At 45.7% G+C, this 12,971-nt stretch overlaps 1 pseudogene across 1 annotated transcript in view; it reads right to left on the bottom strand.

Moving 5' to 3' along the window:
• The window catches only part of LOC309808866 (centrosomal protein of 78 kDa-like), a 1,034,926-nt pseudogene that overhangs the window by 637,703 nt on the left and 384,252 nt on the right, over window positions 1–12,971 (bottom strand). The window lies entirely within an intron of this gene.

Raw genomic sequence — 12,971 nt, 5'->3', positions numbered from 1 at the left:
GCATGGCCTTCTAATTGCGGTGGCTTAGCTTGTTGCAGAGCATGGGCTCTAGGTGAGCGGGCTTCAGTAGCTGTGGTACATGGGTTCAGTAGTTGTGGCTCACAGGCTCTAGAGCGTGGCTCAATAGTTGTGGCACACGGGCTTAGCTGCTCCGTGGCATGTGGGATCTTCCCGGACCAGGGCTTGAACCCATTTCCCCTGCACTGGCAGGCGGATTCTTAACCACTGCATCCACAGGAAAGCCCCTCATTCTTCTTCTTCTTTTCTTTTTTTCTGGCTAATAGTCCATTGTGTGTGTGTGTACAGTTATATATATATACATATATATGTGTATATATATATATATACGTATACATATAAATATATATGTATATATGACACATCTTCTTTATCCATTCATCTATGGATGGACACTTACGTTGCTGCTATACACTGGCTATTATAAATAATGCTCAATGAACATAGGGGTGCATGTGTCTTTCTGAACTAGTGTTTTTGTTTTCTTCCGAAAAAATACACAGAAGTGGAATTTCTGGATCTTATAATAGTTCTACTTTAAAAGTTTTGAGGAATGAGGTGCACTACTTTTGAAACGAAGTTTACCTGGTGATGTTAGGTGAATCCATCCAAGATCTCTGTGAAGACCTCCAAAACTGTTAAAACATAAGGGTAGGGACTTCCCTGGTGGTCCAGGGTTAAAGAATCTGCCTTACAATGCAGGGTACCTGGGTTCAATCCCTGGTCAGGACACTGAGACCCCACGTGCCACAGTGTAACTAAGGAATGGTGTGGAGGAGGTTAAGGAAAAGACCATGCCAAGCTCAGAGGCCGTTTCAGATGGCAACAAACTCCTGACATTGACTGCAAATCAAAGTTCTTTATGTGGAACAATCGAAGAGGCAGGATGGGTTCTGTTAGCAAGGTCCCCTGAGATGCCAGGTCACCTGACCCCCAGCTCCAGATGCAGAGATGTCTGGGACCCAGGCTTTGCTGGCCTGGGAAGGCTGAGGGTGCCCAGCTGCTGACAGGACACACGAGGTGGGGGGATGAGGGGGGCCGGGGGAAAGAGTTGGTTGCCGCCCAAGGCAGACGAGCGTCTGTGCAGAACTGCCTCGGCTCAGCCTCGAGAAGCCTGGCTCAGAAATCGACAGCAAGTCTTCCAGAAGCTCTGCGCATATTCCATTCAGGTGTCACTGGCCACATCTGTGGCTGCCCGGATGAAGACTGGGGGCCCACTCGTTCACACACTGAAAGTTACTACCAAATGCAAGAGAGTGAGGGATCAGACCATGAACTACTCTAATTTTAATGCCTAAGTAGAATCACGTGCACCTTATTCTACTTTCCGGTTTTGCATTTGTAATTTCACGAAATGTGTGATTTGTGGGGCTTTTCTAATTGCTTGTCATTTTGCCTGATGCGAAAAAAACAGCACAATAAGAAAACATTATAGTTTTCACTGGTAATGGGCATAAAAATATACGCACTGTTCCTGCTTGAAAAGAGCATTAATGTGAATGTTCCAGATGATTTTCTATCTGGTGATGGGTTAAGCGGCTTGACCACATTCACTTTTATGTAAAAGGAAGATGAGAAAATTGCACTCTTCTTGCACTTTAAACTTTAAGAAAATGGATTTCAGGAAACCTGGATAACAAATTAAGAAAGCAATCAGAACTGCAAATATTTAGGGGTTTTAGGTTAGTTTCAAAACACAAGGGAACAACCCATGATGTATGTGTCTTAAAAGACCCCTTGGTACAGTAAGATGCCACAGACAGCCTTGTAATCACAGAACTCAGAACTGGTTACACATTTCCCACAAGCCACTTTCTCACTGTTAGGTTAACAGTGTCGGCTCACTCCCCTGCTTGGGGGCAGAGAGGACCGGTCTCCTTTCCTTTCTGAGATTCCTTTCATGAGTGGCTAGAAAGCTTAAGCACTGGAATTTCATTAAAGAAAAGGAGTATTCCTCAGAGGATTGTAAATGACACAACCCCAAGAGGACTTTAACAGCTGCATCCCTGTGTCAGAGATCTCCCACGCATGGCTGGGGCCCAAATGACACAGAACAGTGGGGGCCCAAGGGCTGCAGTCCTAGGATGCCGCTCCCCAACCAAAAGAGTCCTCTTGCTCCTCAGGGAAAAACAAAGGTGTTCTCACACACACACAACTTCTGGAGCCAGGAAGTGAGGACCCCACCTGCCTGGCCTATCCCAGGAGAGTGGCTGATGCAGTGCCCAGAACCAGAAAGGGGAACTGAGACCCAACAGAAAGGGAACCACAAGACCGATGCATTCCTCCCCCCCGCAAAGAAGCTGCACCCCAGTACTGACCAAGGAGGGTGCTCTTCAACTAGGAATCTTATCCACACAAATGTGCTGATTTTGAGAAGCTTTTGAAATGCATGGTATTCAACCTCTCAAAGTAAAAAAAAGTAATAAATTATATAGCAATGCTGGAAAATACAGGAAAATGACAATAAACCTTGGAAAACAATGTTTACTAACAGGACCCCAACTGGAAAAATTTAGAAACATTTAAGACGACTCTGAAAGCCAGTAAGACAAGGAAAACAAAACAGAACAAAACAAAACAAAACAAGACAGTATTGGGGCAGGAAGACAGGCAGTGGACATGAACAGGCCCTTCATATAAAAACAGAAAGACACCAGTCTGAAAAGACCACAGAATGAAGGACTCCAACTACGTGACATTCTCAAAAGGGCAAAAAAACACAGACAGTAACAAGACCAGCAGCTGTCGGGGGCTTGGGGGCACTGGTAGGGAAGGTGGCCCCCAGGGATGTTTCGGGCAGTGAAATGGTTCTGGGTGGCACTGCAGTGGTGGCTGCAGGTCATCACACCTGTCCAAACCTGAACAGTAGGACACAGAGAGTGAGCCTTGATATAAACTACAGACTCCAGGGGAGAATTAGGTGTCAGTGCCGATCCATCCCTGAGATGACGCGCCACACAGGCCAGAGATGTTACCAAGGGAGGGAACCCAGAGGGACGGGTATAGGAAAGCGCTGTCTGCTCGATTCTGATTCTCCTATAGCCCTAAAACTGCTCTAAAGACTGTCTACCAATTAAAAAGAAGAAACGGCTTCTAAGCACGTGAAAATACTCAACCTCATTCACGATTCAGAAAAACCCCAAGGGAACGTCCATACTGCTTACCGGGGCCTAGGATGAGCGGGAACACGCCGCGGCCTCGCCCCTTCCTGTCGGGCATCGCGCTGGAGCCCAGAGTCCCCCTGACTTGACCCACCGCACCCAACCCCGCGTTTCACGCCGTCCACAGTCTCTACACATGACATCTTTTGATCAGATGACTCACTGTCCCAATTACAAGGTTTCAGTTTCTCCACAGGAAGAAACCAAAACCAGCACAGAGGGGAGGCTCTTCAGTCAAACTCAGGGTCTGCCTGCCTTCACGTCCCGCTCTTCCTGACGGGAGGCCCACATCCTAAGGAAGGAGGTCCTTACCAGCACCTCAGGAGCCTCATCCAGTCCACCTCACGCTGCTCTGAGAGCCTCGCCAACCTCTGCAGCTACCCAAGTCCTGGGCACTTGAGGGCCGTCCCCCTTCCCCGAGTCACTGAGCCATGTGCTCTGACAATGCATTTAAAACCAGGCTCTCGGACTTCCCTGGTGGCACACTGGTTAAGAATCCACCTGCCAATGGTGGGCACACGGGTTAGAATCCTGGTCCGGGAAGATCCCACGTGCTGCGGAGCAACTAAGCTCGTGCGCCACAACTACTGAGCCTGCACTCTAGAGCCTGCGCACCACAACTACTGAGTCCGGGACCCGCAACTACTGAAGCCCACATGCCTAGAAGCCATGCTCCGCAATAAGAGAAGCCACCGCAATGAGAAGCCCGCGCACCACCACGAAGAGTACCGCCCACTCGCCGCAACTAGAGAACAAAGCCCGCGCGCAGCAACAGAGACCCAACGCAGCCAAAACTGAATAAGTTAAATAGTAAACAAATAAAAAATTTAAATGAATAAATAAATAAATAAAAGCAGGCTCTGCTTTGTCAGCACTCTGGCATTCCCTACGTATCGACGGGCAGGATTCCCGTCCTCTCCCCTAATTAGGTCTGTGAAGTGCCTTTCCTGAGGAGCACAGAAGCTCCTGGAAGCAGAGAATTGCTTCTTAAGATCACATGCAGAAACTGAAGACATCTGATGCTTATGTCAAAGATAAAAGACACAACACTAGATGGTGTGAAGGGTCCTCGAGGCCAAGAGCCAGGCAAGCAGGACACTTCCTCTGGGGACCCTTCCATCAGCAGAGAAGAAAATGTCCATGGCCAGAACTGGCACTCAATTCGCTTTGAGCTGAGAAGCACCCATGTAATTACACAGGCTCCCCAAAGAGTAATTACTCCCACATTTAAGAAAGGAGATGGCTTTTCAGGCAGGGAAGGCAAGTACAGTCTTCCCAGCTGGACGCACTGTGTGCTGATGGTCACGACGGAGCTGGGCCCCAGAGCTCTGCTCTCCCCTCAAACCCCCAACCTCACCCTCACCCTCAGCTGAGGAGCTGCTTCCCTGAGAACACAGAAGCCATCGGAGGGCTTCCCCACCTGCAACCCTGCTCTGCCATCCCCTCCCCACTCCAGGACCACGGGCAGCAGCTCTCCCCTCCCCCACACGCATCTACTGGATCATTCCCACTGTTATTTCTCCCATCACAACACAACACAACACAACACAACATCCTCCCCGGACCTCAGCTCCTACCCCAGCTACTGTCCAGTTTCTATTTTCCCCGTCACAGCAAAATGTCTTGAAAAAGCTGGGACCAGAACAAACCCAGTTCTCCCACTCCTCTCTCCTAAGCCTCTCCGATCAGGATTTTACCCCACAGATCCATCCAAACGCATCATCGGCGAGTTACGACCTCCCCCCAGTGCTGGGCTCGATGGTTAATGGCTCCGCGGAACGGCAACCTCGTTTGTCCAGTCACCCAGGGAACCTCTAAAGTGCTTCCCACATGCAGACAAAACGCTGTGATTAATATTTTAGGAGAAATACTCAGCGTGGAGAATACACTTGAGCTGCTGGACGAAAGAGGTAGCGGCACAGAAGAAAAGTTTCTGTAACTACAGGAATGAACAGATAAGCTGTTTTAATGGTAGCAAGTATGGGATGAAGGAGAACGAATAAAAACCATTCAGAAGACGACATTAACAAGCCTCACACCACAACGTGGTAACAGAGGATGGAGAAGGACTTTACAATGAACTCATTTTTCTGGGCAGGTGACAGGCTGGATGATGCAACGATGAGCCGCCAGGGACAACAGGACAAGGCAAGGGGCAGGGGAGCTGTAAATAATCATTTCTGGATCTACTGGATCTAGTAATTCGAGGTGCCCTTTGGACAAACTCCATAGAGATGCTGGCAAGTGGCTGGACAGAGGCATCTATCTGGTCCAGGTGGGAGAACTGACAGAGTTGGAGGTGAAAAGCACCAGAGGGTGAGATCAGACGGGTTGAAGAGTCATGAACCAAGGGGGAAAAGACAACACACAAAGAGGGCGGAAGAAAGAATCAGTCAGGAAGACAGCAAGGAGAGATCTGTCACAGAAACCAACAGAGCAGACTCTGCAGATGGCAAGGCGACAGTGGTCTGAGGTGACGACTGGCAAATCTCCACTGCTTTGTATGCTGGATGCCAGGTCACCTCAACCGGATCAGGTTCCGTGGAGGGGCAGAACCAAGACCGCAGGCTGCACGATACAATTCAGCTGGGAAACAAGAATCTTTGCCAGAGACCTCACTGCATGGTGTGTAACGCGACCCTCTGAGATTGTAAGAGACAAAGAGCGCAATTTACTGGAAGGGTGACAAGGCTGTTCTTCCAGATGATCCTCATTGCATCCCTCGACTGAGCACTGGAAACAATGTACCTATGTGACAACGGTGTTCTACTGAACAGACAAGTTATATGTACTGAGTGCTCCCTGGACAGCACGCTCTCAGCTTACAGGAAGTACAAGGAAGGCACCAACGTCAACACGTTAGGGGCTGTCACTCAGGAAGGCTTGCGGCCTACAGCGGGATCCTCAAGGAAACCTTTTAACGCTCGAGAACAAAAGTGCTTCGGCAGGACAATGTAAGTCAAGCAAGGGATGGTGTTTTGCCACAAATGTCAAGAACACGAGGCTTGTACTGTGGCTCTAAGAGGATCCTGGGATCTACACGTAGAACTTGCCAGAAACACTTGGTACTGACCTGCTCCTCTACGCTTTGTCTAACCACATCTTTTACCTACTCCTACTTTCCCATTTTAACTTTTGAACTATTCGCCTCCCAAGGTGTTATCACAAAAGAACAGCAGCAGGTAAACACATAAACAGCAAAACTCACCAGAGGCTGATTCATTTTCCGCTGCTCTTGGAACAACGTGCAGGACTGTGACAGTGGAGGCGGACCTGGAGAAGGAAAACGCAGGCAGTGAAGCTACGACTGAAGCGGCTCGGGGTGCACGAGCACCCGCCCCGCGCTCCACAAGAGACACCTGTGGGAGACCCATCCTTTCACCTTCAGAAGGGCCTGTGAGAATAAGGAGGGAGCAACCACCCTCAGGTCTGTAACTCCCACGTGACTCTGGTACCTGAGGGGATACTTTATTTTTCCGTAGCGAGTGTACATTGAATCCTATTAAAATAAACCTCCGTCATTAAATATGAAATTTAAAAACGCTTATAGTTTACCTCTTCTCAGTCTGTTAACAACTTAGATCAGAACATCCACAGGATACCCAGAATAAAGGGACACACTCAGGTGCGCTTCAGTCTTGCAATGATTTGTACAAACTTTACAAACTTAAGTGCGACGCTCAAAAACATCTTTTATTAAAACTGACCTTAAGTGGACAGAACACCTGCCCTAGGAGTTTGGAGTCCTGTGAGCGACCCCACGTGCACACCCGGTGAGGATCCAGGACAAGTCATCTCCCTTCTCAGGCCCCATCGCTTCCTTCCTCACCCGAGGCAGCAGGACAGAAGCCCTGCAGACTCGTCCTGCACCGATTACACTGGGCGACTCCACAGGGCACAACCCAGGGGGGCGGCGGACGCTTACAGTAGACAACCAAGGTGCTGACGCGCCTTGAGACACACGTGCGAGATGCCGAGACGGCGACAGGAGGGGGAGGACGAGGAGGATCGGGGTTGGACGGAGGGGAGGACGCGGCACGTCCCGGCCGAGCCTGTGGACCCTGCTCCACCAGGACACCCGGAGCTCACAAGTCCCAGGGGAGCCCCATCCGGAGCAGCCAGCCCTGTCCTCCAGCCCGGCCCCTCCACCTCCGGGAAGCGGTCAAACCCTCCTGGTGGCTCTACCGCGGGCCCTGGGGCGGGCAAAGCCAAGCCCCGCTCTCCAAGCCGCGGTCTCGCAAGCCCTGCTCTCCAAGGGCCGCAGGCTCCACAACCGCCTGCAGGCCTGCAGACGCAACACCTACCCCGTCGGGACTCACTCACCAGCCCCGGGCTCCCGAGGCTCCGGTCCGGGGGCTGCTCCTCGGGCGTGCTCCTCTCTCCCGGGTCTCTATTTTTAAAATATTTATAAGTAACCCATTTTGTAGAAAACACCTATCTTTCATCCTAAGAATTATGACACTTTATACTTTCATTCCAGCCTAACTTTTATACTCTATTTTCTACCATTTGGCAACTTATACCCTATGCTCTAGTCAAAAAGAATCTCATTTACAGTCACTTACATATATTGTGTTGGTTCTCAAGTCCAGGGTGTTCCTTCTGCCTAGTATGCCCCGACCTTCTCTCCACGTGGAACATTCCTACTGACGTTCAAAACCTAATTCCAAGACCCCTCATTGTTGGCATTCTCTTTAATATCCCCTAGAAGGGTTACTGACTCCAAGTTCTGTTTTACAAATTTATATTTTTATGATCTATTTATTTAATAGCTTATCCCTATTCGATTGTAATGAGTTGTTCATGCATCTCTCACACTCTCTTTTGAGTTCCTCTGGCCTTTTTCTTTTATCTCTTACCCATAAGCACAGTGTTTGCCCCATAGTACGTGCTCAACGTGTTGGCTGATGAGTGAAAAAAGACACCTTTTAGCTCTAATCATTTGTGAAATTTCATTTAAAATGACATCAGATTACCCTTTGTTTCCTAACTTAATTTCTAGTACTATAGAATGTACACTCAGAACATCGTCAGTGGCCTACAGAAACAGTGTTCTCACTGGACTTCATGCATATAGTCAACCCCCTTATAACTTTCTCTGGCATACAACTGCCAGACATGTTATTAAGAAAAAAAAAAAAAAAAAAGATGTACCAACCCCTCACCTATTAGAAAACTTCCAAAAGCTCTCCATTCCTTATGGTATCTTTTCTACTTGATTTTTCAAATACCTCTGTCTTACTTCAACTATTCAGAACTGCCTTTTCCACCTTTGGCTTTCATTTTCAATTTCATTCATATCATTATCTGCACTTACCCATAGAACCTAAGCATATTTCAGTTTCTTATGCAAGTTTCCTCACTAGAGGTCAAAGGGGCAAGGACTATTGTGATAAAATATTAAATAAATAGACGATAGAACTTTGTTCTATTGGTCTGGGAAAATTACTACCTGAAACAAAATAATTCTGGAAACTGAAGGGATCAGACCAGTCAGCTTTGTTTACTTCAGACTCAAATCAATGTCTTGTCTTTACCTGAGCTCTGGTTACATTTAGAAAAAAGTACTGTAAATACAGTGAATGAGCAAGGCCACTACCTGAGACGTGTCTGGGTCCTTAGTATAGTAACTGGGGGAATGGTAAGCGTTGGTCAATGTTTGCTGATTGATGGCTCAATACATCTGGTTAAGCCTCACCATCAGAATTCCAGATTTTTTAACAAGCTTCTCAGTCTTTTCAACCCAAAGAAAAAACTAAAGAAAACCAGATGACAAGAATTTCAAATTGTAAAATATCCTGGTTGTCAAATTTAAATAGGGATATCCTGTGCAATGGAGAGGCTGGCTGGTGCCAATTTCACATTTTGTTCTCTAGTGTCCGGACGAAGCCTGCTCTGCCAGTGAGCTGACAGGTCGAGAGCACTCCAGCTTCCACAGACACCCGAGAACTTTCTATTTTTCATGGTGTTCCTGCCTTACCTAAGGGAAGGACTATATTCACAATGAAAAGAGTTATGATTAATCACCAATAGAGAGATTCTTCCACTTTCTGGGTGCTCACGTTGAAAGTCTGGTATAGTCAACACTCCCTCTAACATAGATCGTGTATTGAAATGAGAAAACTATCACCTAATATGGCCAGAGAGATGAAGGGACTTGGCCCAGCTGAGCCCAGGAGACACCTCTAATTCAAAACCTCAACCATTAACATAGTGATTGTGATCAAGGGGACTTACAGGACATAAGAGATTCAAAAAGCATATTAATCCACCTCCGGCAACACTGCCAGTTTAAAAGAATGATTAACCTTCTCTCCCACTTGATTCAACCTGGCTATGTATTATACCACTCTAAATGCTAGCAGACTCTATGCTTATGGCTTCCATTAGGTAGCACTTAGTATACGCGAAAACTTTCTTCAAGAAGTAGTTACTTTTGAAACCATAAACGTTTCAGTTGGGAAAAGAGAAAAAGAAAGGAGGTGCAAGTAAAGGGAACTAGGAAAAAATAAGAAAATACCCTCAAATATAAACATGTTCATTCAAAAAATAATTTAAAGGGGATTTAAACGATACTAGGTGAGCATTTATTCTGTTTCTGCTTTAAATAAAGCATTCTGTTCTATTTGTTAGGTGTTGTACTTGTTTAGTATCTAATGTCTGTTAAAAACCTCTCGAAAGAGATGTATTCATTCTGGTATCCTAAGCACCTATCTGGATGAACAGCACAAGCAATGGGAAGTCATGGGGCATAATGGACCTTGCAAAGGCTCTGGAATCCATCTCTTACTTATGGTCTTTGAGACTCAGGCTCCTCCTCTATGTAGTGTTCATAAAACTTAGTGGAGATAGAACACTAGGGACACAGAAGGTCAAAGCAGGTATTTACTACGACTTTTCAAATATCTTCCTTTAGGAAAACAAATATATTTTATTTGCAATGAGGCTTTCTTGTGAATTTTATTCTTCTAAAGAAAAACATTTTTAGTGAACAACTGATTCGTTTGCCTCCCTGTGCTACTTTATTGACAATACTCAGGTAGGGGTGGTTTTCTCTCAAGCAGTTACCTCCATGTGATTTGTATTTCAGACCTTCCTAAAAGCATGTTTTCCTGCTCTTTCTTTCCACCCCATCCCAGCTCTACTTAAAATATTGTGATCCTCTATTAAAATGCACAGAACCCTATAAGGAGAAGCAAAATGTTTGTCACTGCCAGCTCTGGTATGCATATATCAGAGAATAAATTATAACTGATGAAGACAGAAATGGGACCCATATCTGACTGACTTCAGAAACCAGAAGTATAGGGCTTCCCTGGTGGCGCAGTGGTTGAGAGTCCGCCTGCCGATGCAGGGGACACGGGTTCGTGCCCCGGTCCGGGAAGATCCCACATGCCGTGGAGCGGCAAGGCATGTGAGCCATGGCCGCTGAGCCTGCGCATCCGGAGCCTGTGCTCCGCAACGGGAGAGGCCACAACAGTGAGAGGCCCGCATACAGAAAAAAAAAAAAAAAAAAGAAAAAAAGAAACCAGAAGCGTAGCTACTACAAGCTGATGAATTGGAACTCAGATCAAGGCCTAGAGTGGAGAGGAGTCTTCTGATCACAAGGGGAAAGTAAACAAAGGGCAGCGTTTAATTATTTAATAATAAGTAAGAGAATGACTATGGTGTTTTTACAGAACAGGATATAATATTGAAATAAAACCCCCCAAAGTGACACAGAAACATAATGCAATCCTCTTAAGCTACAACCCTTCCTAAACCAAATCATACCATTCTCTTCACACAGCCTGGAAAGTCAAAAGAAAGGGGATACTGATCTGCATCACACTGGCATTAGAAGCAGATCTAGTTTTAATGAAGTTTTACTTCATGGACTGAAGTTTCCCCCCAAAAAGGGTAAGCTTTTTTCTCAAGAAACATCATTGTGTAATAATCAAGGAGCCAGGGATGGTGGTATTCATTGTTCTAAGTACAGGGATTTGTTTTGCAGAAAGAAGTACCAATCAGAAAGAGAACTGACCAATAATTACTTAACAAAACTGCTTCAGAAGTAGATTTCTAAATCTACTTTTAGATTAATTGATAGTTAGAAAAATCTTACTAAGTTTATTCATTTAGAGGAAATTTGTGCAAGCCTCTGAAACCAAGAGGTATTGTATCAAAAGAGATAAGGTCACTAGACACTTATGTAAGAGCTACTTCTTCCTCAAATGGCCACCATATAGTCATTTCTGACTATTACATTACCAAGAAGTAACAATGCACCTTTAGGAAACTAGTATGAAAGAAAAACATAATAAAATTTTTTGCAGGTGACTCTTTGATCTCATAGGTGTGTGTTAATTTTCCAAAGTTGGGACTGGATCCCGCCTTTACAAAATGCTCCTTGAAACATCGCATTGAAAATCTTCTCTTTTACTCCTTATTGTAAACACTGTATATGTTTTTAAGAAGACCAATAAAAAATATGGACTATGGGGCTGCCCTGGTGGCGCAGTGGTTGAGAGTCTGCCTGCCGATGCAGGGGACACGGGTTCGTGCCCCAGTCCAGGAATATCCCACATGCCACGGAGCGGCTGGGCCCGTGAGCCAGGGCCGCTGAGCCTGCGCGTGCGGAGCCTGTGCTCTGCAACAGGAAGTGCCACAGCAGTGACAGGCACGCGTACCGCAAAAAAAAAAAAAAAAATATATATATATATGTGTGTGTGTATATATATATATATACACACATACATATATATGGACTATGAAATTATTTTTCCAGTAGTGAAATTATGGAGAATATAACTTGCATTTCTACTGTATTCCCGCAAAAAGAGGAAGTCCTTTTCCACAAAGACTGTCATCAATGTTAACTCTGGGAGAAAAGTATTTGTAGTTGTCTCATGCTTTGTGGTGAGAGACTCTCACTTTTCCCCGTCTCTATTGTGGGAAACAGGGCACACTTTGGGCTGAGAATTCATGCTGTGGTCGGAAAAGAAAGAAACGAAAACTACCCTCATTAACACTGCTCTTTAACAAGTTCAGCAAATGGGCCTCAGGCATTCTAAACAGCAGCAATTAAAAAATAACTCTAGATTTCATACATTTCTTCCGGTAGGATGAAAAGCTGAGGTATGTTAACTTTAATTTTATGGTTTGGGTGAATACAGAGTTCGATTACTCCCTGTCAAAGCAGAAATCAGCCTTTTACAGGGAATAAGTGCTAATTAAGCAAAGCAGAGTAAGCATGTTATATGAAGTATATTTGATTCTTTCCTGTGCACTGTGGCTGCACAAGCTCTAACCAGTTTCCGTAGGGACCATCAATGCTCCCTAAGAATGCCAATGCAGTGTTCCGTCCAGTTAGTGGGGTGCAGAGACCACTCAGAATGCTGATGCTTTCCACAAAGGAGATGGGGCTAGGGAGGCAAATGCAATCAGGGAGTATTACCTCTGTCTTGTGTGCCTGCTACAAAACAGTGTCCTCTCAAGACTACTCTATCCCTTCTTTGCTTTATACATGTATGTGTAAGTTTGTGTAGGTAAGCTTTACAAGTCTCTCATAAGAGAAAACTAAAAATGCCCAGGAAGAAGACAAAACTGCTTCAACAGAGAAAGGTTTCTCTGTTCCAGTTGAAGAGGATATAGAGTTAATAACAGGAAATATCCATCCCCTGAAACTGTAGGAAACATGGATGCTTCCACAATTTATTCAAGGTCTCACTGACCAGGCTGTAATTTTAATTATTATTTCTTATGATTATGGTAGATAAAAAGTCTCAGTAGTATGCTAAAACTCTTGAACAC

This window comes from Mesoplodon mirus, assembly GCF_964341445.2.
Source record: "Mesoplodon mirus genome assembly, chromosome: 7".
Lineage (NCBI taxonomy): Eukaryota > Metazoa > Chordata > Mammalia > Artiodactyla > Ziphiidae > Mesoplodon > Mesoplodon mirus.
The sequence above is the reverse complement of the archived record's forward strand: the minus strand, read 5'-3'. Positions and strand labels throughout refer to the sequence as shown.